Source organism: Manacus candei, unplaced genomic scaffold (assembly GCF_025592945.1).
Source record: "Manacus candei isolate 608988 ecotype Guabito, Panama unplaced genomic scaffold, ASM2559294v1 h1tg000014l, whole genome shotgun sequence".
In the NCBI taxonomy this organism is placed as follows: Eukaryota; Metazoa; Chordata; class Aves; order Passeriformes; family Pipridae; genus Manacus; species Manacus candei.
In genome coordinates this window covers 80,022,916-80,044,522 of record NW_026138062.1, presented here as the reverse complement: position 1 = coordinate 80,044,522, position 21,607 = coordinate 80,022,916, and the positions used below count along the sequence as shown (strand labels likewise).

The following is a 21,607-nucleotide window of genomic DNA, read 5'->3' as shown; positions in this document are numbered from 1 at the left end:
GTTCCATTTTCCTTGATCTTTTACCACCTTTTACATTCCTAAGTTTCTTTAGCGGAACTCCTGTGGCTCTTTGTGTCAGGAGAATATATTAAGCAAATTAATTGGTTACGTTTCTCCTGGGGCCACCAGTCACACCACACATTAAAAAGGGGTGACTGTGTTGCCACTTTGTTATTGCCAGACTTTGGATGAAGTGTTATTTGACATATGCTTTCATAACTGTTTGTTAAAACAAATTGCAGCAACAGCCAGGGAAATACAGGCGGCAGCACAGTGGTGACTTCACGGGCTATTTGTCACTGCAGCTCTCTTATTGGTGCTTAGAACTGCTGATATAATTTTTTGAGATAAATTTTACTACAGCTGTCAGACATAAAAGACAATTTGTCATCCAATTTGGATGAGCAATTAATGCAATACAGACAAACAGGAATTAAAACTCCAAGGTATTTTATATCTTCCTATCTTCTTACTCCCTTCAGTTGTCAATGGACGCTTGACCTAAACATTTAGAAATAATTATTTAGCCAATACTGGAAGCAGTTTACAGTAACCTATACAGTCCATAACTATGGAAATCAATCCATCAATCAGAGGAGTTATTCTGCAAATTCTCATGTAGAGGCCCAGCAGGGAACTGTAGAGTGATTTTACTACAAAACCAGAAATGCACAAAAGGCTTGGACCAGTATAAATTGTTCTGACTATGAAAAAAATACACCATATATTTTTGTCTAGACAAGTTCAGCAGAAGAGCCAAGAGTTCAGCAGTACGTTCTGAGCACACAAGCACAAAAATCTGATGTTTATACTAAAATGCATCTGTTTCCTTCCAGTAGTCTTGGAGTATAACAAAAAAATGAAAGAAAAATATAAAAAATATAAAAATGAAAGATCAGCAAACAGGAAGGAAATAAGCCATTGAGAATATATTTTAATTTAATATCATGTCTAGTAATTGCTACAGAGCTTATAAAATACTGTTAGAGTAGTACAGTCATGAGCCACAATTTTGCAAAATTTCCCTTTCAAGATCTTTATTGCAACTAAAGACAAAATCTTACTTACTTCACACTGACACAATCTCATCTTCTGGGATAGCAAGCACATTCTTTGTTGCATTAACCTCATACTTACACAGCCCCTAAATTTCACCCTGAAGAAAGAAGGAGCACCTATTTCAAGACTTATTGGTACTGTTGCCACTGAATGTGCTGGTGGTGGCATAGGATATTTATTACAATGTCTCTCATCATATATAAGTGCCAAACAATCGGTATTTTTATCATCTGCAGTTGTTTAACTTCATATTCACCATCACAGAAGCTAATGCTTAACTTTAAACTGGTTTTAAATGTTTCCTTAAAACCAAAGACCTTCTCTTAATTTTTTTTTTCTTTTTAAAGTTTCACACATTTGGGAACTGCATTTTACTTATTAAACTGCCCTTGGTGTTACTTCTGAAACAGGTATTCTGAGAAAATAAATGAAATAGATATCTTAGCTTTTCGTATATCAGTATATATGTATGAAAGCAAGAAGACTATTGTCTTGTCATCTTTGAGACTTACCATTAAGAAATACTTCAGAAGAAATCAAGAATAAAAACAAGACCATGCCCTAAAGTATATCACTTTGAGATGTGGAATGGTAGTTAACAAGAACAGAAAGAAACCCTGCAACATAGTTTTTTTAGTATGAATAAAAATCTAAGTGTTCGAATTGGAAAAATGATCAAGTATCTGCATTCTCTAGACTTTCTTCTTATAGAACAGACTTCCAGAAATAGCATTCTTATTGAGCTATATTTTAAGATAAGAAGGATCTTTATTCTTCTAATTGCGATTTAAGATAAAGAAAATACCAGAAATAACCCACTCACCTGTAAAGATACTGTGCACCACACGCTGTTTTACCCTGTCCCTGATATTTTATCATTTGTGCTCCAAACATAGAATATCGGAAGAGTCATAAATCATCAGAGTCAGAGATTTGCTGGAAGCCATCTAAAGTCCCTTCATGGGTTGGAAGAGACCTTAAAGGCCATCTAGTTCCAGCCCCCCTGCCATGGGCAGGGACACCTTCCACTAGACCAGGTTGCTCAGAGCTCCATCCAACCTGGCCTCAAACACTTCCAGGGATGGGGTATCTGCAACTTCTCTTGGCAACCTGGTCCAGTTCCTCACCACCCCCACAGCAAACAATTTCTTCCTGATAGCCAACCTAAACCTACTCTCTTTCAGTTTAAAAGGAAGAATAATGGTGGCTTTTGAACATAAATACTCATTAAAGACTTAGACTTTCTGAAAATGAATCAGTGGTCAATGGGAACAGCATGGCTTTAGCAACTCTTTCTTTGCATCAACTGGCAAAATGCAATTCTACCATTTTGTAGAAATAACAGTTGCTGCTGTAGTGATTAATGGAAAAGGGACTGCCTCTCTGTTCTGATGCTTGATTTATCCTTCTAAATGAACTGAATACCACAAGGGTCTCACTTTGCTTACTAAGCTGAGAATTGCTGTCCTTTCACAGCACAGAAAATAAGATCACCATCTGTTTCTTTGCAAATACTTTATCTGAAGAGATTGTTGCAAAAGCAAAATAAGTTTTGAGAGTAAAATAGGGAAAATGTAATTTGAAGTCGTCACAATAAAAATAAATAGAAGATGAAGATGGATGATGGTGGGTGGTCTGGTAGCCTGTCTAAAAACATATGGCCTGATCTAAGACCCAAGATTTAAGTTAGGAGAGCTTTCTGGTTTCCTAAGGAGACTTCAGTTACAGACAAGGACCTGTGTAAGTCATTAAAACTGAAGAAACAGAGTCATATTGTTACCGCTGCTTATGGGGTTTTTTTGTTATTTATGAGCATGGAAGTTTGTTATTTAAATATTGTGACATTTGCAAATACATTGTATGTTACCATAAACTCCAATTTATAGCAAAACAAACTGCTTCAAGCTGTGCTAGATGTGGCAAATGGAAGCTGCAGGTGTCTAAGGAGTAAATGGATGCCAGCTTGTTAGCTGAGGTAAGAGGCTGAGGCAATGAACACTGTGAACTTGCATAACGAAGAGCGGGTTTCAGGCAAGGCTAAAATTCAGCAGGCAGATGAGAAAAGGGGGTTCAGAGGGTCTGGATATATTAAGGTAAAACAGGAGCTTATGGTAAGAAGCTGGGTTTATGAAGGCACTGAAGGAGGATAACTAGAACTGTTGAGTAATCCGGCAGTAGCCAAACACCTTGGAAAGATCTGGAGGCGGTTTGGACAGCAGGCAATAAGGATTCATGGACAACCACCAGTACCAGATTGCCAGACGGCAGAACAAGCACATTTTCAGAGCCCTTTTTAAGAAAAGAGAGAAAAAAAAAAGGAGTGCTAACAATACACTAATTACTGTACTAACAACCATCTTAATGTGATTGCTGAAACTGTGCTTCCCCAATTAACTCCTCAAAAGGAGTCCCTGTTTCTGTTTCTTCTTGCCCTCATAACACCACTTCGTATCAAAATGGGCACTTGTGTGGCTGCACACTGAATACTGGGGAACTAATTCAGCTGAAAAGCAACTCTGGATTCTGCTCACAGTCTCACCTTGAGTTAGACTGAGCATCTATGAGGTAAGTTGTTAATCAGGGCTTTAGTGCCTGAGGCAGCAACCACTTTCCATGGGACATGAATACAGTGAACGAGTAGGTGTGCAACGGTGTGGAAAAGAGCAAAAAAGTCTAAAGGAGTCGAGCCTTCTCTGCTATCCAATAAAGCTAGCAGAGACTGTACCTTCTTCAGGACTGAAGCAGAAGTCACCACAGAGTTTCAGCGATTTCCATTTCTACTAAATATTATTCACAACACAGGCTTGCTGAAAATTGTCTATTAACTAGAAAATTACCATAATGAGATTCAAGGACCTATCCACAATCACCTCTAGAGGAAGCTCTCGAATTTTTTGTTCTATATTTCTCTGTGTATAATTCATGGACCAAAATTAAAGGGGAACTTCCATGCAGCGAGAGGCACCGGGTTTAGCAGGGGAAGTTACACTTCCCCCTTAAAATACTGCCCTTTTAAATACAATGCAGCCATAAATCTTTGTTTCAAACCTGTGTGATCTTATAAGTCAGGAAATCTCCATTATAAAAAGTGTGAGCAATTTTCAGATACATGAGCCTGTTTTACTACCCTACCATTAACATTTTACCATTTACACAGTTCTATTCATAGGATCTTTGAAGCTGGCATTATGAACAGTAGGAAGAAACACATGCAAAACAAGCTCACTGTTTGGTTCTTGCCCAGCTAAGTCACAGAAATCCAGGAGCTCACAGTCCAGGTTTGTCAGATTTTTTCCTCAGGTGAAATGTGTTCTTTCCTCTCACTTCACTTTTTAGTTGTGAACACTATCACATGTGCAGTGCAAAACCACATCAGTAACAGGAGACAAAATGACCTTGGCAACATCTTTTAGAATTTCACTCTCCCATTCACGTGTTTCTTTCAATGAAAAATTTCATTGGTGGAAAGATATTGCTGGCACTCTAAAGCAGCCTTAAGAAAAGGGGAGAAAACCTCACTTTGCTTACAAAAGAAATCAGATCTTAGTTCAAATATATTAACCCTCCCTCACTTGGACTAAAAATATACTTGAGGTCTAAGCTGACGATATCTTTGAGAGAAATTAATGTCATCTTTACCATGTGGCCATTAACCACTCAGTCAGTGGTGACTGGAACTTTCTTGAACTTTAGTTGTACGTAGTGTCAGCTATAAAACGAGTTCACATAATGAAAGTGCCCCCTTGTTCTACAAGAGCAGACAGTGGTCAAAAGTTATATACATATATATATATATATATATATTTAGACATCTCACTGTCCTTGCCACTTTTCACTGTCACTGAAAAGCATCACTGCATTTGGCATCAATACTCCAGTGAATTACGTCATTGTGTTCTTATTTATAATTGACAAAAAAGCAGGGCAGAGAAATACAAAATACAGGGACCGAAGCTGAATTCCTAAATCCTTCTGCTGTCAACTGCATATCAACAGACTGACCACCTGCAGCTCTGGTTTGTTAAAATGCACCCTGATTGGCACCTCAAATTCTCCTCTCCAGCCCCAACCCGAAAAGACCACAAACCATCTAAAATTATCAGGTTTCTAGTTACAATGACTAATTTCACTTACTTAAATTTTCAAGTGCTGACCAAAGCACTTTAAACATTACGAGGAGGCAGTGTGCATTATTAAATTAGTGGCATGACACAGCCCTTCTCGGAATGAAGGATCTGTAGGAATTAGTGGTTACATAATTAGACCACGAAAGGAAGATCAAGACAGAGGTCCCAGAATAGCAAGTCTATACAGGGCTGCTGGAAATTATTTGTCCTGCTCTGGAAGCAGTCTGGCCACATTAACATGCTGCTGTGTTATGCCAATAAACCTTTTGAGGTTAGAATGCCCTGAGTGAAACTGGATAAAATAAGTGACTCAGCTCAGGCTGGAAATCGACAGCTCTTAAATCTTGCATTTCTGAACACTCTGTTCCAGAACTGAAACAAGCAGCTTAATTCTGCTTCTGCCTGACATTAGTTCTAGTAAAGCTTTTCTGTGATCAAATCTGACTGTGCTGCTATGCCTATATCCCAGACAGGATCCAGTTATTGCTAAGCTTCCTCAGTGTGAAAAGAGATCAGATGCAGTCTCTGACACTAGGTTTTCTAGAAAGCCTTCTTGGAAGAAATTGTCTTGGGAAAGGATTCCACAAAAAAAATTGAGTTTTCAGTTTCTCACAGTATAGGGGGGGGAGGGAAAGGAATGGTAATAGTTATTCTGGACTCCCTGTATTTACTCACAAGTCCCAGCTACCTAAGCACCATAAATCAGAGCTCTAGGTTTGTAGCTAAATTTTTCTAAGCCTCTGCTGAAGCAAAAGAGAGTAATTTCTTAGAATTTATTTGAATTGCACTTAATGTAGCCCTACTATTCAGACCCGGTCAAACCATAGCACATCTGTAAGTGCTTCCTTGGTGTGACTCATTAGCCTTGATTGCAGTGCAGTGTGTGGTCAATATGGCTCAGCAGGCTCTCTCTCCCCACCCTGGTGCAGATCCTGGCTTCTCTTCTAACACAGGAGGCTCTCTCGGTGCCTGTACTTGTGTCCAACATTCTGCCCTCCCCGAACTGTCCGTGTCCACTCCCTGTCAAATAACCTGGCAATCAGTTTTGTCAGAATGCCTTTTGTCAAAATGCTAGATGATCCCTCAGCTGCTCAGCAGCCCACTTGGCAAAGCTGCTCTCTTGCCTGGCCAGCTTCTTTAGTACATCCACGATACCGCCCAAGTGGACCCATTAAATTGCCAAGGAGTTTTTTAATCTTTCCACTGGCCTTAACCAGTTTCTACCTGTCATAAACAATGCCCATGGAAATAGTGAGTACCACAGGTAAAACCTTTACCCTTGGAGGTCAGGTAAGAAGCAATACAACACGTGCATGCACCCACAAAATAACCAGGTAAACCAAATCACGGTATTTCACAAAACTAATGGAAAAAAAAATATCTCTTTTGGTTTTGAGCCTTTGGTTATACACAAGGATAAAAATGACAAGAATCTGACACTGTTATTCTGTTGCAGAAAACCCAGAAGGCTTTCTGTGCCCTGGAACAAAGGAAGACATAAAACTTCCACATAAACTCCTGGGATACTATAAAAAAGCAAGTTTTCAAATTCTGACCCTGAACACTGTCAGTAAGTATGCCCTGCTTTTTCAGCCTATAAATTTTCAAGGTTATTTGGAAAGTGAAGGGAAAAAAAACAAACTCCTTCGTATCAACAAGGGAGGGATTTCTTTTTTTTTTAACTCCTCCAGACATTATTACCTATACAACTTAAAAGTTAAATAGGCTAAGGCATGTTGTATTTTTTCATACATTTAAAATTCAGTTTGATTACAGTCCAGCATGCAATTTTTTAGGATATAGCCATAACTTCTCTTGTAGTTTTGAAAGATGCTGCTAGATATGAGCTATGGAACCAATTAGAGCACCAGTTCTGTCGAAGGAAAAATGAGTCTCCAGAAATAGAGTACTTGTAACACACAAAAGAAAAAGCAGGCATACCCATAAACCCAAACCAGAATATCACAAAAATAAACCCCAAACTAGAATATTCACAAAAATTAAACTGAATTTTCTAGGAAATATGACATAGCCAAATGAAATACTTGCAAATATATTGTACAGAGGATTTTATGCCGAGCATTTCAATTATCCAAAATAGGCATGCCAGTGGCTAGAAAAATACAACTGAACGATTTGGTAGCAGTATAAAAATGAAATTAATATCTCTCTCAACTCCTTTTCCCTCCTTTAGGGACTCAAACCATTCAAATAACTGACCTATACAGACTTCTCTGCTTATATGTAACCCATTTTAAAGAAAAAATGACAGTAGAAAAGAGGGGCAAAAAGATTGAGTCAAAATATGGGTTTTGTTGTTTCTGAAAATACAACAATGTGATGGTGCTACAGTGAACACAAAAAAACAAAAATTAAAATGGTGATGGGAAATCATTCAGACTTGTGACTGAATGTCTGTTCCTAATTCAGTTGCCAGTTAGATCACTTCCCTCAGAGTTATGAAATGTTATGGTGCACCTTTTACTTTCCTCAGTTGTAGCACTCCAGCATGCTGCAAAGACAGAAGAGTCATTGATGTTCTAATCTCTACTTACTTTTTTGGTCAGCATTTTTAATCCTTTCCAGCTTCTTTTGAGGTACAACTTCCTTCCAGCTCACAAAGAGGGCTAATGACATCAACAGATTGCTCATGAGGGCACTTGCAAAGAAATATTTGCATAAGAATTCCAGTGCTTTTGTAATAATGCAGTATTTTTCAGACAAGACTGAACTAGTTTTATCCCTCCTCCCCTCACTCCCCCACTTCCAATGCAACAGAAAAAGAAATAGACACACACATACACCCCTTTTTGTTGTGCCTTTCTGAAACATTATAAAGCAAAATCTCTTGCTTGTCTTTGTGTTGATCAGTAAGAATGAAAAATACTTGCACCAAGTTGGAAACAAGTCAAAATGCCCTTTCTGACTTGTTAATGAAATCCTTCTGCTGTACAAAAGGCATTTATTCACCACCTTAATAGTCACACTGCAAGTAGATTTTATCTGGCAAGAGACTCATTTATTTCAATGAGAAACTAATCTCTTTTGTGGGATTCACATAAAGGATTCAAATTTAAAAATAAATAAAAGGAATTGTTTACCTGCAGTAGCTAATAATACCTTTGGAAATGCCATCTATGGGTATTGACTACTGAATCAGGAAGCATTAGTCTGGCACACTAAAAGAGTTCATGCTATAAAATTATAATGAGCTGGTTCTAGACCAGCACATAACAAAATGAAGACAAAGTTAAAATTAGATTCCGACCGCACTCGGAAAAATTAATGGAAAATTGTGGAAAATATTTTCAGAGAACAGGTTCGAAAACGTATCTAAAAAGCTTCTGCTTGAAGCTCTGCAAATTGCATTTGAAGGGACTGACCTGACATAAGGTTGGCAATGGATGCAACTGGAGCTTTAATTGAATAAGCCCGGACATCTGTCTCAACTGTCAATCCTCCTAACAATAAGACTGATAGATGCAAGCTAATCGCCAATTAGAGGGAGCTCTTGCAGATACAGGTTGTGAGTCGAGAAGCTGCATGAACTCGCTCTGAGGTGGATGAAACGAGTGTGCAGAAACGAGAGAGAGAGAGAGAGAGAGAGTTCTGTCTGCTTCTTTCCAGACAGAGACCATGAGGTCTTCTTAGGCTGAATGCACAGAGCAAAGAATCGCCGGCACAGTAATGAAGGTGAGGGAGAAACGCTGGCTCCACACCTGCGTGACCGGCCTCTCTCTCATCCTAAGGCATTTTTAAGCAATACTCAGCACGGTTTTACTTACACAGTCATTAGCACCCCTTTGCTTTTAGAATGCAAAAGATTTCAGCATTACATAATGTGACTGCGTTAGCTGTCTGCTGTTCTTCCTCCCCCAAACACAAATACATTACCTAGTCCTCATATCTCTTCCACATCCTTCTTAACAGATTTTATTTGTAATAAAAATCATTAGGATTCCTTTTGCTCCTGATATATTTAAGCTCTTTCTGGACTGTCCTTGCTGGCTGCTGGGTAAAGATTATGTTCCCATTTTCTCTATCAATTTTCTACCATTCCTAGCTTTGGATATATAGGAATAACCTTCTTTTTCTTCCTAGTATAGCAACTGATTTTTTTTCATTTTCATCGGCCCAGACTTTTAAAAATCTTTTCTCTCCCCTTTCCCTCTTTAAGGTTGTGGAATTTTGTCTTTGTGAACACAGTTTATGGTTTTCATAGTTTAGAGTTACCCATACTTGGGTTTCACATGTAATGCCACCATGACATACCACAAGTGCCCTTTAAAGAAGTATAATTATTTTTGGGACACAAAAGTAGCACAGTGAATTTATTCTTCTCTCTACAGTATTAAAAGTTTGTTCTTCTCAAGACACACTAATTTCTTTAAATACCACTTTTGTAAGTACATCTGCACAAGTATTTCAATTTGGACTGACGTGCTTGTAAAGCAAAATTGATAAGAAACGTGGTGGCTGTCGGGAGCAAATATTTGTTTCAGTTCTTGTTTCTCTCTCTATTAGGTCTCATACTAATGGGAAAGCTGAGGTTATACCAGCACTTGCCAGGTTTAAGAAAGAACACTTGGCAGCACAAAACCTCCAGCACGGCATAGACAGATCTACCACCTAATAGTTTAGTGGTTTTTTTTTTCCCAACAACCCACAAATGTTTTCTGGTGCAATTTAGCAGCTTGAAGTACACATTTGCAGGTACACCACATTGAATTTTCCCTAATAAGCTGCCGAGATAATCTGCTTCTAATTTGCCTATGACTTGGAAACATACAGTCATATCAACCACGCCCAGAATAAAAAGACTTTCTGGATGGCTCACAGGGATGATGTTCCACTTTGACCACAGGAGTTATGCCTTTTCCTGTACCAAATGTTTCTTAGGTATCTCAACACAGCCAAGTTTCACTGTTCAGTGTAGTTCACAGAAAAATATCTGAATATGCAGTGCTTAATAGGAAACCAGTACCTTTGGCAAGGGGGGAGGAAGGAGGAAGTAAAAGAACTTAGGCTTGCATTTTTATATCTCAGTAGATAAAGAAGTTTCTACCTACCTAAAAAGCCCAGGAAGTGACTTCCAGATACTTATACCTGCACCAAATAAATCCTATCTCTGCCACACAGATATTTTGCAGTGGAAACTGGCTGTGCTGCTGATTGCTGGTAATGGAAATGCCAGAGATACCTGAAGTCCCAAGGGTTAACTCATTTCTGTAACAATAACGATCAAGCCATTAAATGTACATGAATATTTAATTTCAGCTGCACTTAGTTCCAGTCTTAATTGTCAAAACCACTTTGCTAAAAATATGCAAATAAATTATCTATTCTCCTCGTTTATGCAACATCTTCACCAGATTTAGGACAAGGAGTTAAATCCATCAGGAGGCCATTTTAGTGGCTTGTTTTGCCAATTCCTTCACCATGCAGTAAGAACTAGGACTAAGCACAGCTGTGGCATCATCCATTCTCCTTCCCCAGCCTTTCTTTTTAGGCTTTTTTCACAGCTTTCTCACAATCTATTGAAAATAAATCCCGCACAATGAATTGGTTTTCTCACTAATGCTTTTTACTTGATCCAGAAAAAAAAAAAAAACAAACAAAAACCAAAAGTCTGCTGTCCAACTTTAGGCTTTTAAAACATCCTTACATTCAAAGTGCAGGAATAACTCAGGGTTAAAATGTGATGTGTGGAGAGTAATTTGCTTTAAATATAAAATTCTTTTAATGGTACTATTGAAAGTGCCCTTAAGCATTCTCCAGAAGCTATTAAGACATTCAATGCATCCTGCAGTGTTAAAAACTCCACATACTCTGTCCCAATGACAACTCCACGTGGATCTTTTATCTAGAAGAGCTATATAGCTATGAGAAACAGCAGTGACTGGCATATCACAATTTAAAAAAAAAAATAAAATATGGTTTATTTTTAATCAGCTTTCTAAATGTCTGTTCTTCCCGTAGGTTTACTTTGTGGGGACGAAAGACATAAAATGATATTACTGAAACAACTGGAAGATTAAAACCGAGCAAATAAAGCTGGACAATTAACAACTATTGGAAACAAAACTTAAAAAAAAAAAAAAAAGCAAACTTGAAGTAGTACACTACAGCCATTACCAAAGGAAGGAGCAGAGGATTAAGTGACCGGTATAGCGCAGGTACCCTCGGGGGCAGGCAAAATGCATGCCTAATAGTTATGCCTTTAGGCAAAAGGTCTTAATTCATGGAGTTACAAATCCATTTTCCAGTGTCACATGCTAGAGGCCACACAGCCAAAGAATGTTTTCACGTACTTTTTCATAAACTGGCACTGCAGGTGACTGCTCCAATTAAGTGCATTTCAGTGGCGCGAATGAAATTGTTTTTCTGTCATTGGGAGAAGGTGAACTTTGCAAAGCCTAATTATTTAAGAAACAGTAACTATGTTTCATGCAGCATGTTCCAAAAGATGCTTAAATTTTAAAATAAAATGCTGGTGCAGATGATGGTACAGCAACCTAGCTGAACCCTTTGCATGGAAGATCGATTGTACACAATGTGATTTTATTATATTTGAAAGATTGAATCAAGTTGAATCAGTACCAAAAAAATATTTTATTCGGCTGGCTTAGAACTGTGATCAACTCTGGACTAATATCTTTGAGGTACATTGTGTGTCCTAAAAGGAAGATGAGAAGATCAGCCTCTTTCACCCTCATCCCACACACCTACTAAAGCAAACAGCATGTGGGAGATGCTTCAAAAGGAACAATGTTGAAGGGAAAGGTGGAAAAAAACACAGCCCTAGAACATATTTGTGAATATGGGAGTGTGAAAGTTGAGTCTAAGAAAATCTGTCTGTACATTAATTCAATGACAGACAGTACAAGAAGGATTTTTCAAAAATACTGAACTTTTCACAGTTTCCTTTACGTTAATATATATGTTTAACTGGTACAAGGGTACACTGTCACTATCTTTTTCTTTTCAATCTAGGACACAAAGTGAAATTAATCCACCAAAGAAACATACAATGCCATGAATTATTCCCTCATTTGTTTTCTAATCTTCCTCTAAAGTAAAGCAGGAACAGAAAAAGATATTCCCAGGTTATCCAACTAATGCATTATTCCAATGGAAATACTTCTCAGCATTGTCATCAAGTGTATGCAGAATTACTCTGCCCTATCTGCCTAAAACTTCCTGCAGCAGATTACATACGTGTAATCAAGCTTTGAGACACTGTGGCACTGACTGTCCTCTTTTCAAAAACATATCAAAATGTAAGCATGAAAAATCAGTTCTGGACCAAGCCATTACATTTCAACACTTTACCTTTTCAAGTTGTAAAAGGATAGAACATTATTTATGACTCTCAGTGCGCACTCAGATTTTTTCAGGTGTTTAACATTCCTGGTAAAGAGGTTAACAAAAAATGAAAGGTAGACTTGTCACAAGTTATTATGTAACTTCAGAGAAAAAGTCAAAGGAGCTGCTATGAGCTCTGGCCTGAACAATCAGATCTTTTTTTTTTTCCCCTTTTGTTAAGAATTTCTGAAGTTTTGCAACACACACTGTGTTAAGTAAATGCCATTAATACCAGAAATCAACATTTTCTAGAGAATGCAGTTTGTTGCCATATAATCACTGTTATTCAGAAGCCTCAGTATAAATACTCAGTTCATAACTCTTGGGATCTACGTATTGTTATGTGTTGTACAAGTAGTATTTTTGGAAAAAAAAATAACATGTTTTCTAGAAAATGCTAGTAATGAACACTTCCTATGAAATGCAGCTTACCTGCTGTAGCTCTAATAATGAAGGGAATGAATACCCAAAATTTTATAAAAATTTTGGGACTTATGTGAGAAGGAAGTGAAAGAATGGTAACATTTCTAATTTCCTCCACTGGCATCACACACACTTCTATTTGGGAAAAATAAAATATATTAAAAAAAAAAGAAAAAAGAAAGAAGAAAAGGAGAGGGAGTAAAAAAATATTCAGGCATATGTTCCTTTCCTCCATTTTTGTTTTATATAGCAGGCAGTAAATGAGAATTAAAAAACGCTCAAAGTCAGTTACTTTAAAAAGGCAAAACCACCCTGATGACCAAACTAGAATCAAGTTCACTCATGTTGGATCCTACAAAGGGCTATTGTAGTGAATCCTTTTTTCATGTTAGCTAGAGCTTAAGGACTTGAAAGTTACACCACTTCATATTTCTTACTATGTAGATACATGACTCTGTTGCTCAGTGAGAAGAGAAAAGGGTCCTAGGGCTGGATCCTGCTTGTCAAAGCTCTTAGGCACAAACAGCTCAGTGAAAAATAAACACATACATTCACTGAACCAGGACTGGGAATCAGGATTCCTGTCACTCCTGATGCCGTCACGTCCACCTGTTTTATTCTTATTTTCCTAGTTTTATAAGTTTTATAAGTAGTTAAGTAGTAAGAGTAGATTTTAGAAGCAGCAGCCCTTATTCCTCACCCTTTAGCACACTTTAGTTTACACATTCCTCAACCCTCTCACCCCATTCCATGCTCCCCATATCAATTCTACCCCTGAATTCAGTAGAAAATGTTTAGTCTTTTGTCAAGGCAGGCCTATGCTGTTTAGAGAACACTCATATCTTGGCCTGAACGACAGAACACAGTCAGGAACTGGGTGACCGTGTACCCTTTGTGCTCTGAAGATGGTGAAGGTGATGAAGAGGTGGTCCCAAAAAGCCCCCAGACCCAATTCCCAGGGGCTGGGCCAGGGGGTGGACCAGGGCAAAAACTACAGGATGGACAAAACTTGGATTGGTTGGGCAGTATTATAAATTGTAACACCTAAACACAGCCCGTGCGTGTCCTGTAACATCTATGCCTAGGCACAAATTAAACCCTTTCCTTATCTCACCCTCAATTAACTGCTCCAGAGTTTTTTTTTCCTCAGTATCATTAGGCATCACTCCCAAAGGAGCACAATTCACAGCAGGCCACAAAAGGAAATGCTCTCTGTTCTCCCTCTCACCCTGCAGAAGTTTCTGCAGAGTGGTCTGGATTCAGTAGCAGAGAGCAGAAGAGCCCAACCCAAGGCTCACTTAGCTACCCTAGCCTGCAGGCTGAGGTTGGGCTCCTCTTGGAGCTGGGCTTGGAATAGATGACCTCCAGAGGTCCCTTCCAATGCTAACAATTCTGTGATTCTGCAATTTGAATTTATAACCTGTTGCAAATATGTGTGTAATGAAATATTTAATGCAGAAATGTCCAACCACCCTCTGAAGTGAGAGGCAGGATTCAAAAGCAAGGAGGTAGAGGAGGAACAGAACTGCAGCTGCCATTGAGCAGTACACATAGAAGTACCAGACATTTTGTAGCAGCACCTCAACATGACTTTTCCTCCTCTTTACTCTCATCTTCTTGTCCCTCTGACCCCAGGGCAGCTCCCTCTTACCCTCTACACTCTGAGATTAGACTGCTGACTGCTCAACAGCTGATTCCAGCACCAGGAGTGTGAAATCCTACCTACTGCCCTAAAACACCTGAGAGTGGAAACTCTGCAGATGCCCCCAGACAAGTTAAACTGTGCCCTAGCCCCACTCAGGAAAGGTTATTTACACTGATCCTGCCTTGCAAGGAAAGTCCACTCCTTGAGCACATTATCAAGATACCCGAAAAAACCAGTAATCTTTGACAACAAACTGCAAGTCTTCAAGTGGACACTTAGGCCAGCAAGGGAGAAAAACATCAGAATCTTCTTCATTTTCCTTTTTTCCTATTCCACTCACCTCTTTTTCATATTCTTCTCTTCAACACACAGAAATGTCAATGTTATCCACCAACTTCCAGGTGCACTTCATTGCTCAGCATGTTGCTTCCTTGGATTTGACTCTGTACTGTCCAACTTCCCTGTTTAATGTTATGGAACTTAGAATATGTTCATGTGGCAAAGTACAAATATATTTTATGCCAAAATTCTCTAAGGCTAGACATGCACTTCAGCCTTGAAATGTTCTATTTTCTGATTTAAGATATCCTGACACAGAATATGAGTGACTATAAAGTTAGTCCAATGTTCAAAATGATCTCATGCCATCCTTAGACCCTTCTCATCACCCATTCTAGTAATTTCCCTTACTTTATTCACAAAGAGCAAATGCACTGTGGAGCAGGAATAGTAAAGTAAAAAGTGAGGTCAAAGAAAGTGAGGCCTGTGACTACATAAAAAGGAAAATCTATTTCTAAAAGACTAAGATTTTTCATATTCTAAATCTGTCCTTGTAACACACAAGCCATACTCAAAAATACAGAAAGAATAAATACGAGTAGAGAGTTAATTCTGCACACACAGAATTCACAACTCCTTGTACAGATATCAATTTTAAAACAGTCTGTAAGTCAATCCTGGTAATGAACAAGTAATGCAGATCACATCTGCTAAGTTATCTGCAATTAATGGAACTCTACCACTGCACTAGGAAAAAACTACAATATAAACTGCCTAAGTACCTATTAATTTTAAACTATATCCTCCCTTCAGAGGAAGGCAGAAAGGGAGAAACAAACAAACCAGAACAAAAAAAAAAAAATCCCACAACCACAAAAAAACCCCCCAGAAAACTGGCCAACCCAACTCACAACAAGGTGAAGGAAAGGTTGTATTCATTTTTCCAACCACAAAGTCTCTTCTGCTGCTATCAAGGCACCAAGAAGAGATACCCAAATTGTTTCCTCAAATATCAGCAGACGATTCATATGAGTAAAAAATCCATAAAAATGAAAAAAAAAAAGGCACAGTCTCTAGATCACTTATGCAACCACACTGACAGAAGACAACCCCTAATCACAAGCACTGAATCTGTGTATGTTGTGAATAAAGATCCTCCAGATTCACTGGAATAAAGTACATTCCAATTTTCATTATTTCTAATGTTTCTTATAGTTGCTTGTGAAGAGGGAAAAAAAAATGACCCAAGTGATTCTGGACATCTCATTCACTAAAGAAAAAAAGTATCCTAAAATTATGGGGGATGAATGTTACTGACATAAAAAGCATAAGGGAAAAAAAGACTTCTCTTGTTTAGTATATTCTGTTATGTTTACATGTTCCACTCAAAATTTTACATCAAGATTCATTTCTATGTGTCTTTTTGCACAAAATGAAAAAAAAGCACCTTGCTTTGAAAAGCAGACTATTCTGACAATAACTACAGGGAACATACAGATATGCAAACATGCAGCAAAGCAAGAAAGGAGATGCTTTGTAGAATGGTGGCCTCCTCCTGTCTCTATAAATACATATATTTATAGCAAGAACATCAATCTCCCCCTCAGCAGATGATCACCATTGTCTTCTGCCTCCACACAGTAAGGTTAGAAAGCCTTTCCTTCTCACATGATGAGCAGGAAGATGAAGGAAAAAGACTTTTTTTTGTTGTTTTTTTTTGGCAGGATTTATGTTATACCCTACTCCCCTACTTCTCCATATATGTGAAAACTTTCCTGTGCAACAAGCAGTAATTGAGATTGGGGAATTAGAAAGTTAATACAAGCTGATTGCCAGGAACAGAAGCAAGCATGTTTCCAAAAGGAAAAAAACAAACCAAAACAATAATGGTGGGATAAAGTGCATTAAAAGAAAAAAAGCAATGCCATGAAGAACAAATCCAGTTTTTATTTCAGTGTGAGCAGCTGAAGTTCTGCATACATTTGGATAGAATACCAGATAATTTCTCTTGAAATCAAAAATCTTCATCAACATGAAGCTGTTCAATACATCTTTGATTTCTGTAGGCACTCAGTATAATTTCTAAGGTTATTAATTTCTCAGTGAGCAACTGCCTAACTCCTCACACTCCTCAGACTAATTTTTCTTCAGCACGGTATCCTTGCACTAAAGGCTAACACATTTCTGCAGCAACTGAGCTAAGGTTAGTTCACATGCTTCCCTGGATCCTACACACATTTCCTTCCCACAGTAGATGGAGGAATTTCCAAAGCTGAAAGCTATTTTGAGCAGCTTCCAGAGCCTCTCTTTGTAACACCTTCTTGACTGTGATTTCCTAATCACTATGCAGAAGATTTCACTGCCTAATTAAAGGACTGGTGCAGTGATGAAGATAAAGAATACAGAGCAGGGTTGCAAGCTAATCTACAAGCAAAACACAGGAGCTACTTGTCAAGAGTAAGGGCATATTTTATCGACAGCTGTGTCCAATAAGGATGAGTTATGTAGTGAAGGTTTAATATTAATGCATTTCAGTCTTTCCCATTACTTACTTGTTATACATACCTAGGGCACTTCCAATTCTCTCACTCTCCCTTCTTATTGTAATGTAATTAACATTTTAACCCCTCTGAAAGTCCTTGTTTTTACATCATCTCAGCCTTTTACAGACAGTGCTTGACAGAGCTGTAGGTCTCAGCAGTTACGTTTTTGGCCCACAAAATGCAGGTGGGGTGTGTAAGTCTTGGTGATGAGTGAATCTGGAGGCCAAATCCATTATTTGCACCTGTGAAACTTTCTGTTCCTTTATGTGTCTCTGCCTATCTATGTATATAGGGTGAAGTATGCATGTCTACTTATATCCAAAAGGATATAAATAATGAAACAGTTAGATATCACTAATATTATACACTGAAGACATTACTTACTGTTACGTAAGACAACTGTTTTTAAATAATATGTGGTTATCAATTTAAATATTGTTCCTTTGTACAGTCATGGTTCAGCTCCCTTGAGAGCTGGACTATCTCTGTCCAAGTCATCCATTCCCTCCATGGAATCCTGCCCATTTATAGAAGAATTGTCACCTGAGAAAGACTGTCCATCTACCATGGATATAGAAGCTCATTGCTGTCCAGTGAGGAGGAAAGAAGCAAAAACCATAGAAGAATAATCTTACAGCTGAAACTAGCAGTCTGTTCTACCAATACACTGTCATCAAAAAGTATGAAATCAAATTCCTCCTCGTGGCTTCTAATTGTCTGTTCCTTCTGTGGAGGCAACTAATTTGAGACATGTGGGACATAATCTGCAGACACAAGCCTTCAAAACACCACAAACAAGGAGAGTTTTGCTATCAGCACATAAATGTCTCCACAACCATACCCGAGGCCGTGTCAAACTGAAGGTCCAACTGATGCTTTTAAATTGTTGGACATACATTGTCCAAGCCTGGGTTTACCCTATGCAACTTAAGAATAACAGTAATATGGCTTGTAATCACAGAGGTGTTTTAAAACTGAATTTGTCATATGGAGATATATATATATATTACAATAAAATTCTGCTTCACCACAAGCTATGAGGTGCTCACGATCTCACCTCCCCCTCCTTCTGACACTTGTGGGAAGGGAGCTGTCAGGACCCCAAGCACATCTCGCCTCCTGGGGCTTTGGCTAGCTGGACTCAAAGCACAGCTGGTAACCTTGAAGACAGACATTGTAAAGAAAGTGAGAAGAAACCTCACTTGGGACTGACTGCTCCTCCTTCCCTTGGGAGCTGCTTTTGTGCAGAGCCTCTCATCCTAGATCCCTGTCTGAGCTGTGCTGCTGTTGTGCTGCAGTCCTGTCAGTGCTGAGCTGGACACCAACCTGACCCAGCCTTGACCCTCATGGTTCCCACAGCCACAGCAGATGATCAGGACCCCTGGCTGAATGTGCTTACCATCCTCCCAGGCCTGCCTGGCTTGCTGCTGTGGGATGGGGCTGTTCCTGTTGAGAGCACTGCCCTGCCTCCTGTGCTGCCCCCAGCAGTTTTCCCCAACCCCAGCACTATCAGGCTTGATTCCAAGCCTCCCCCAGACCCCACTCCCAGTACACCCACAACTCTGTTGCTGTTCCCCACTGTGGTATCTACCCCAGCTCGGGCTGCAAGTGACACCCAGCCCAGTCTGGGTTTAGCAGTGGTTTCTGGTGACTCCTGGCAGGAGGTGTTGGCAGGGTTGCCACTTCAACATCACTTGGCCAGTAGTGACAACATTACTCCCAAAAGACTGTATTTGCAGATATGAAAGCTCACTCAAAAAAACCAACAGGTGAGAAGTAAACCTAGGTGTCCCACAGTTTGACTATCTAACAGGGAGCCAGAATGTAAGGGGTGAGCAAGAGGACAAAGGTTTTATCACCACAACAGGAAAAAAGACAGAATCGCTCTCCTTTCCTGCAGAGATAGAATCACAGAATGTTAAGGGTTGGAAGGGACCTTAAAGATCATCCTAATCCCAACCTCCACTGCCATGGCCAGAGACACCTATCACTGGGCTAGGCTGCCCAAGGTCTTATCCAACCTGGCACTGAACACTGCCAAGGTTGGGCTATCCACAGTCTCCCTGGGGAACCTGTCACATAAATAAAGACAGACTTCATGTAATATGCCCTGGCTGTGTTTTCTCACAGTGGCAAAAGGCCCCTGTGTTCAGACCTGACACGTACAAGCACCCCTCAGACATACAAACATCCACAGTCAGCCTGTGCAGTGATGGATTTGCCTCCCGACTGCCAGAACGGGCACCAGAAGCTATAACTTAGGGTGGTAGACTGAGTTAGACACGTGCTGCAACACCTGCACTACTGCAAGCATTCATGTCACCTAAACCAAGGCCAGGATTCCCTGTTCTGCAGAAAAGCCTGCAGCAGCAATACCCTGGGGCGCCCGCACACTGGAAAGGGAATTTCAGTCGGGATTGTAGGAGCTAAGCTGAGAGCCAGACACCTACAAATTAGGCATTGCAATGCTAAACAGCAAAATACCTGTGTCCCTTTGAGGATCTAGTCATAAGATAGAACAGCTGAAATACCTGGGAAAAAAGCACACGAGGAAATCAATAATTCTGTCTGTGTTCAGTGTGAAGACTGAACTGTGTGCTGTAAATATCACAGGCAGGATGGGAATGGTGAGGTTGGAAGGAAATACTGAAGAGCAGCTCACTCAGTACTCAGCAGAAGTTTGTGTGGTAATACCAGTGTGTGAGCAGGTAATTAAAGACTGTACTAGTGCACCTGCCTGAAAGGGACAAACCAGTGTTGCACAGGCAATCTTCATCACAGCGTTTCCTTGGCTGCAAGAGCTTGCCTTGCCACCTTGAAGTAGCCTTGGCATATGTTAATTTTCATTCCTTTTAATGTCATATTATACAAACAATCCCTGTGTAAAGACTGACTTCAGATATTTGTATTAAAAAAAAAAAAAGGAATTATCCTCTTTGTTTTATTTGAAGGATACATTATAACACCTTTCCCACTCAAAGGACACATTCTAATTAAAGACTGAATTTTCTCAGGATTTTAACTAAATCTGTCACTTAGCTTATGAATTAAAAATAATTAAACATAGGGTCTCATAAGAATTGTAGTTCTGCACTTGCTCACTTCTCTCTGGTTCCTCTCACTAACAAATTGCTAGTTTTCCAGTGTTTGTGCTCTCTGCCTAATTTGAAATAATGAACGCACATGGGAAAATTATAATTAAAAAATATTTTCCCCCATTATAGTCAGAACTTTGTCCTTCTTAGAAACAATAGCTATTCCGCTCCTGCCCGTGGCTGAGGAAGGCAATTACTTCTCTACAGGCAATTTTGTCAGGGCCCAGCTGGTCCCTACCAGAAGGTGACACCCTCTTCCTTTGTCCTAATACCTCAGAAGACACAGAGAGTTTTTGGGGAAGGTGGCAGCTGTTTCACTGAAGCTTGGTTTGGTGTGTGTGCTACCTGTGAGCAGCAAGAGCTGATGTTCCCACTTCTGAGAGTGATGGTGGGCCACCATTTCATTAAAAGGTTTCATTGAACAGCTCATTTGTTAAACACTTCTTTCATTTCACACAATACACGAAACACAGAAGTTCTGAGTTTTACTATAAATACTGTAAATAATATAAAATAGATCAGTGCAATACCTGCCCTAGACATTTTCTTACCGTGTGAATGAAATCCATTGTTTCCACACCTATTCTACAGAAATTGCAGCATATTTAACCCAGATACTTGCTGTCCCAGTTACCTGCTACCAGCAGGATTAGCAAATGGCCTTATTTCACCAGCATGGACGTTCTCATCCACGTCATAAGCCTCAGCTCCTCTTGGCTGCTACTATTTCCCTTTCAAATCTCAAATATCCCAAGCATTTTATGATTGATTGCTTTACTGACTAATAGCAAAAATGAAACTGTGACAAGAGAAGAAAAAAATTCAGATGTTTCATACAATTCCTTTGACCTCTGGAGGTCATCTGATCCAACTCCTTCCCTCAAGCAGTGCCACTTAGTGCTAGTTGCTCAGGATGGCTTTTTTTAATCAAGATGGCTTTTGACTGTCCCCAAAGTTTGAGACTCTATAAACTCACAAGGAATTTCAGCTTTGCTTATGAAAAAAGGAAAGAAAAAAAAAAAAAAAGGGAGCATGCTGGCCACACATTAATCAAAACATTTAACCTGTGCA

At 39.3% G+C, this 21,607-nt stretch overlaps 1 protein-coding gene across 5 annotated transcripts in view; it reads right to left on the bottom strand.

Annotated features, from left to right (window-relative positions):
• Window positions 1-21,607, bottom strand: part of CADM2 (cell adhesion molecule 2) — a 611,005-nt gene that overhangs the window by 346,582 nt on the left and 242,816 nt on the right. The window contains exon 1 of one of the 5 annotated variants that reach the window (XM_051780132.1): window positions 7,742-7,832. The exons of 3 other annotated variants lie outside the window; for them this stretch is intronic. The gene's annotated coding sequence lies outside the window, so the exon portion shown is untranslated. Of the gene's footprint in view, window positions 1-7,741; window positions 7,833-21,607 lie in introns of those variants that run through there. One more of the 5 variants, XM_051780133.1, reaches the window with a different exon arrangement.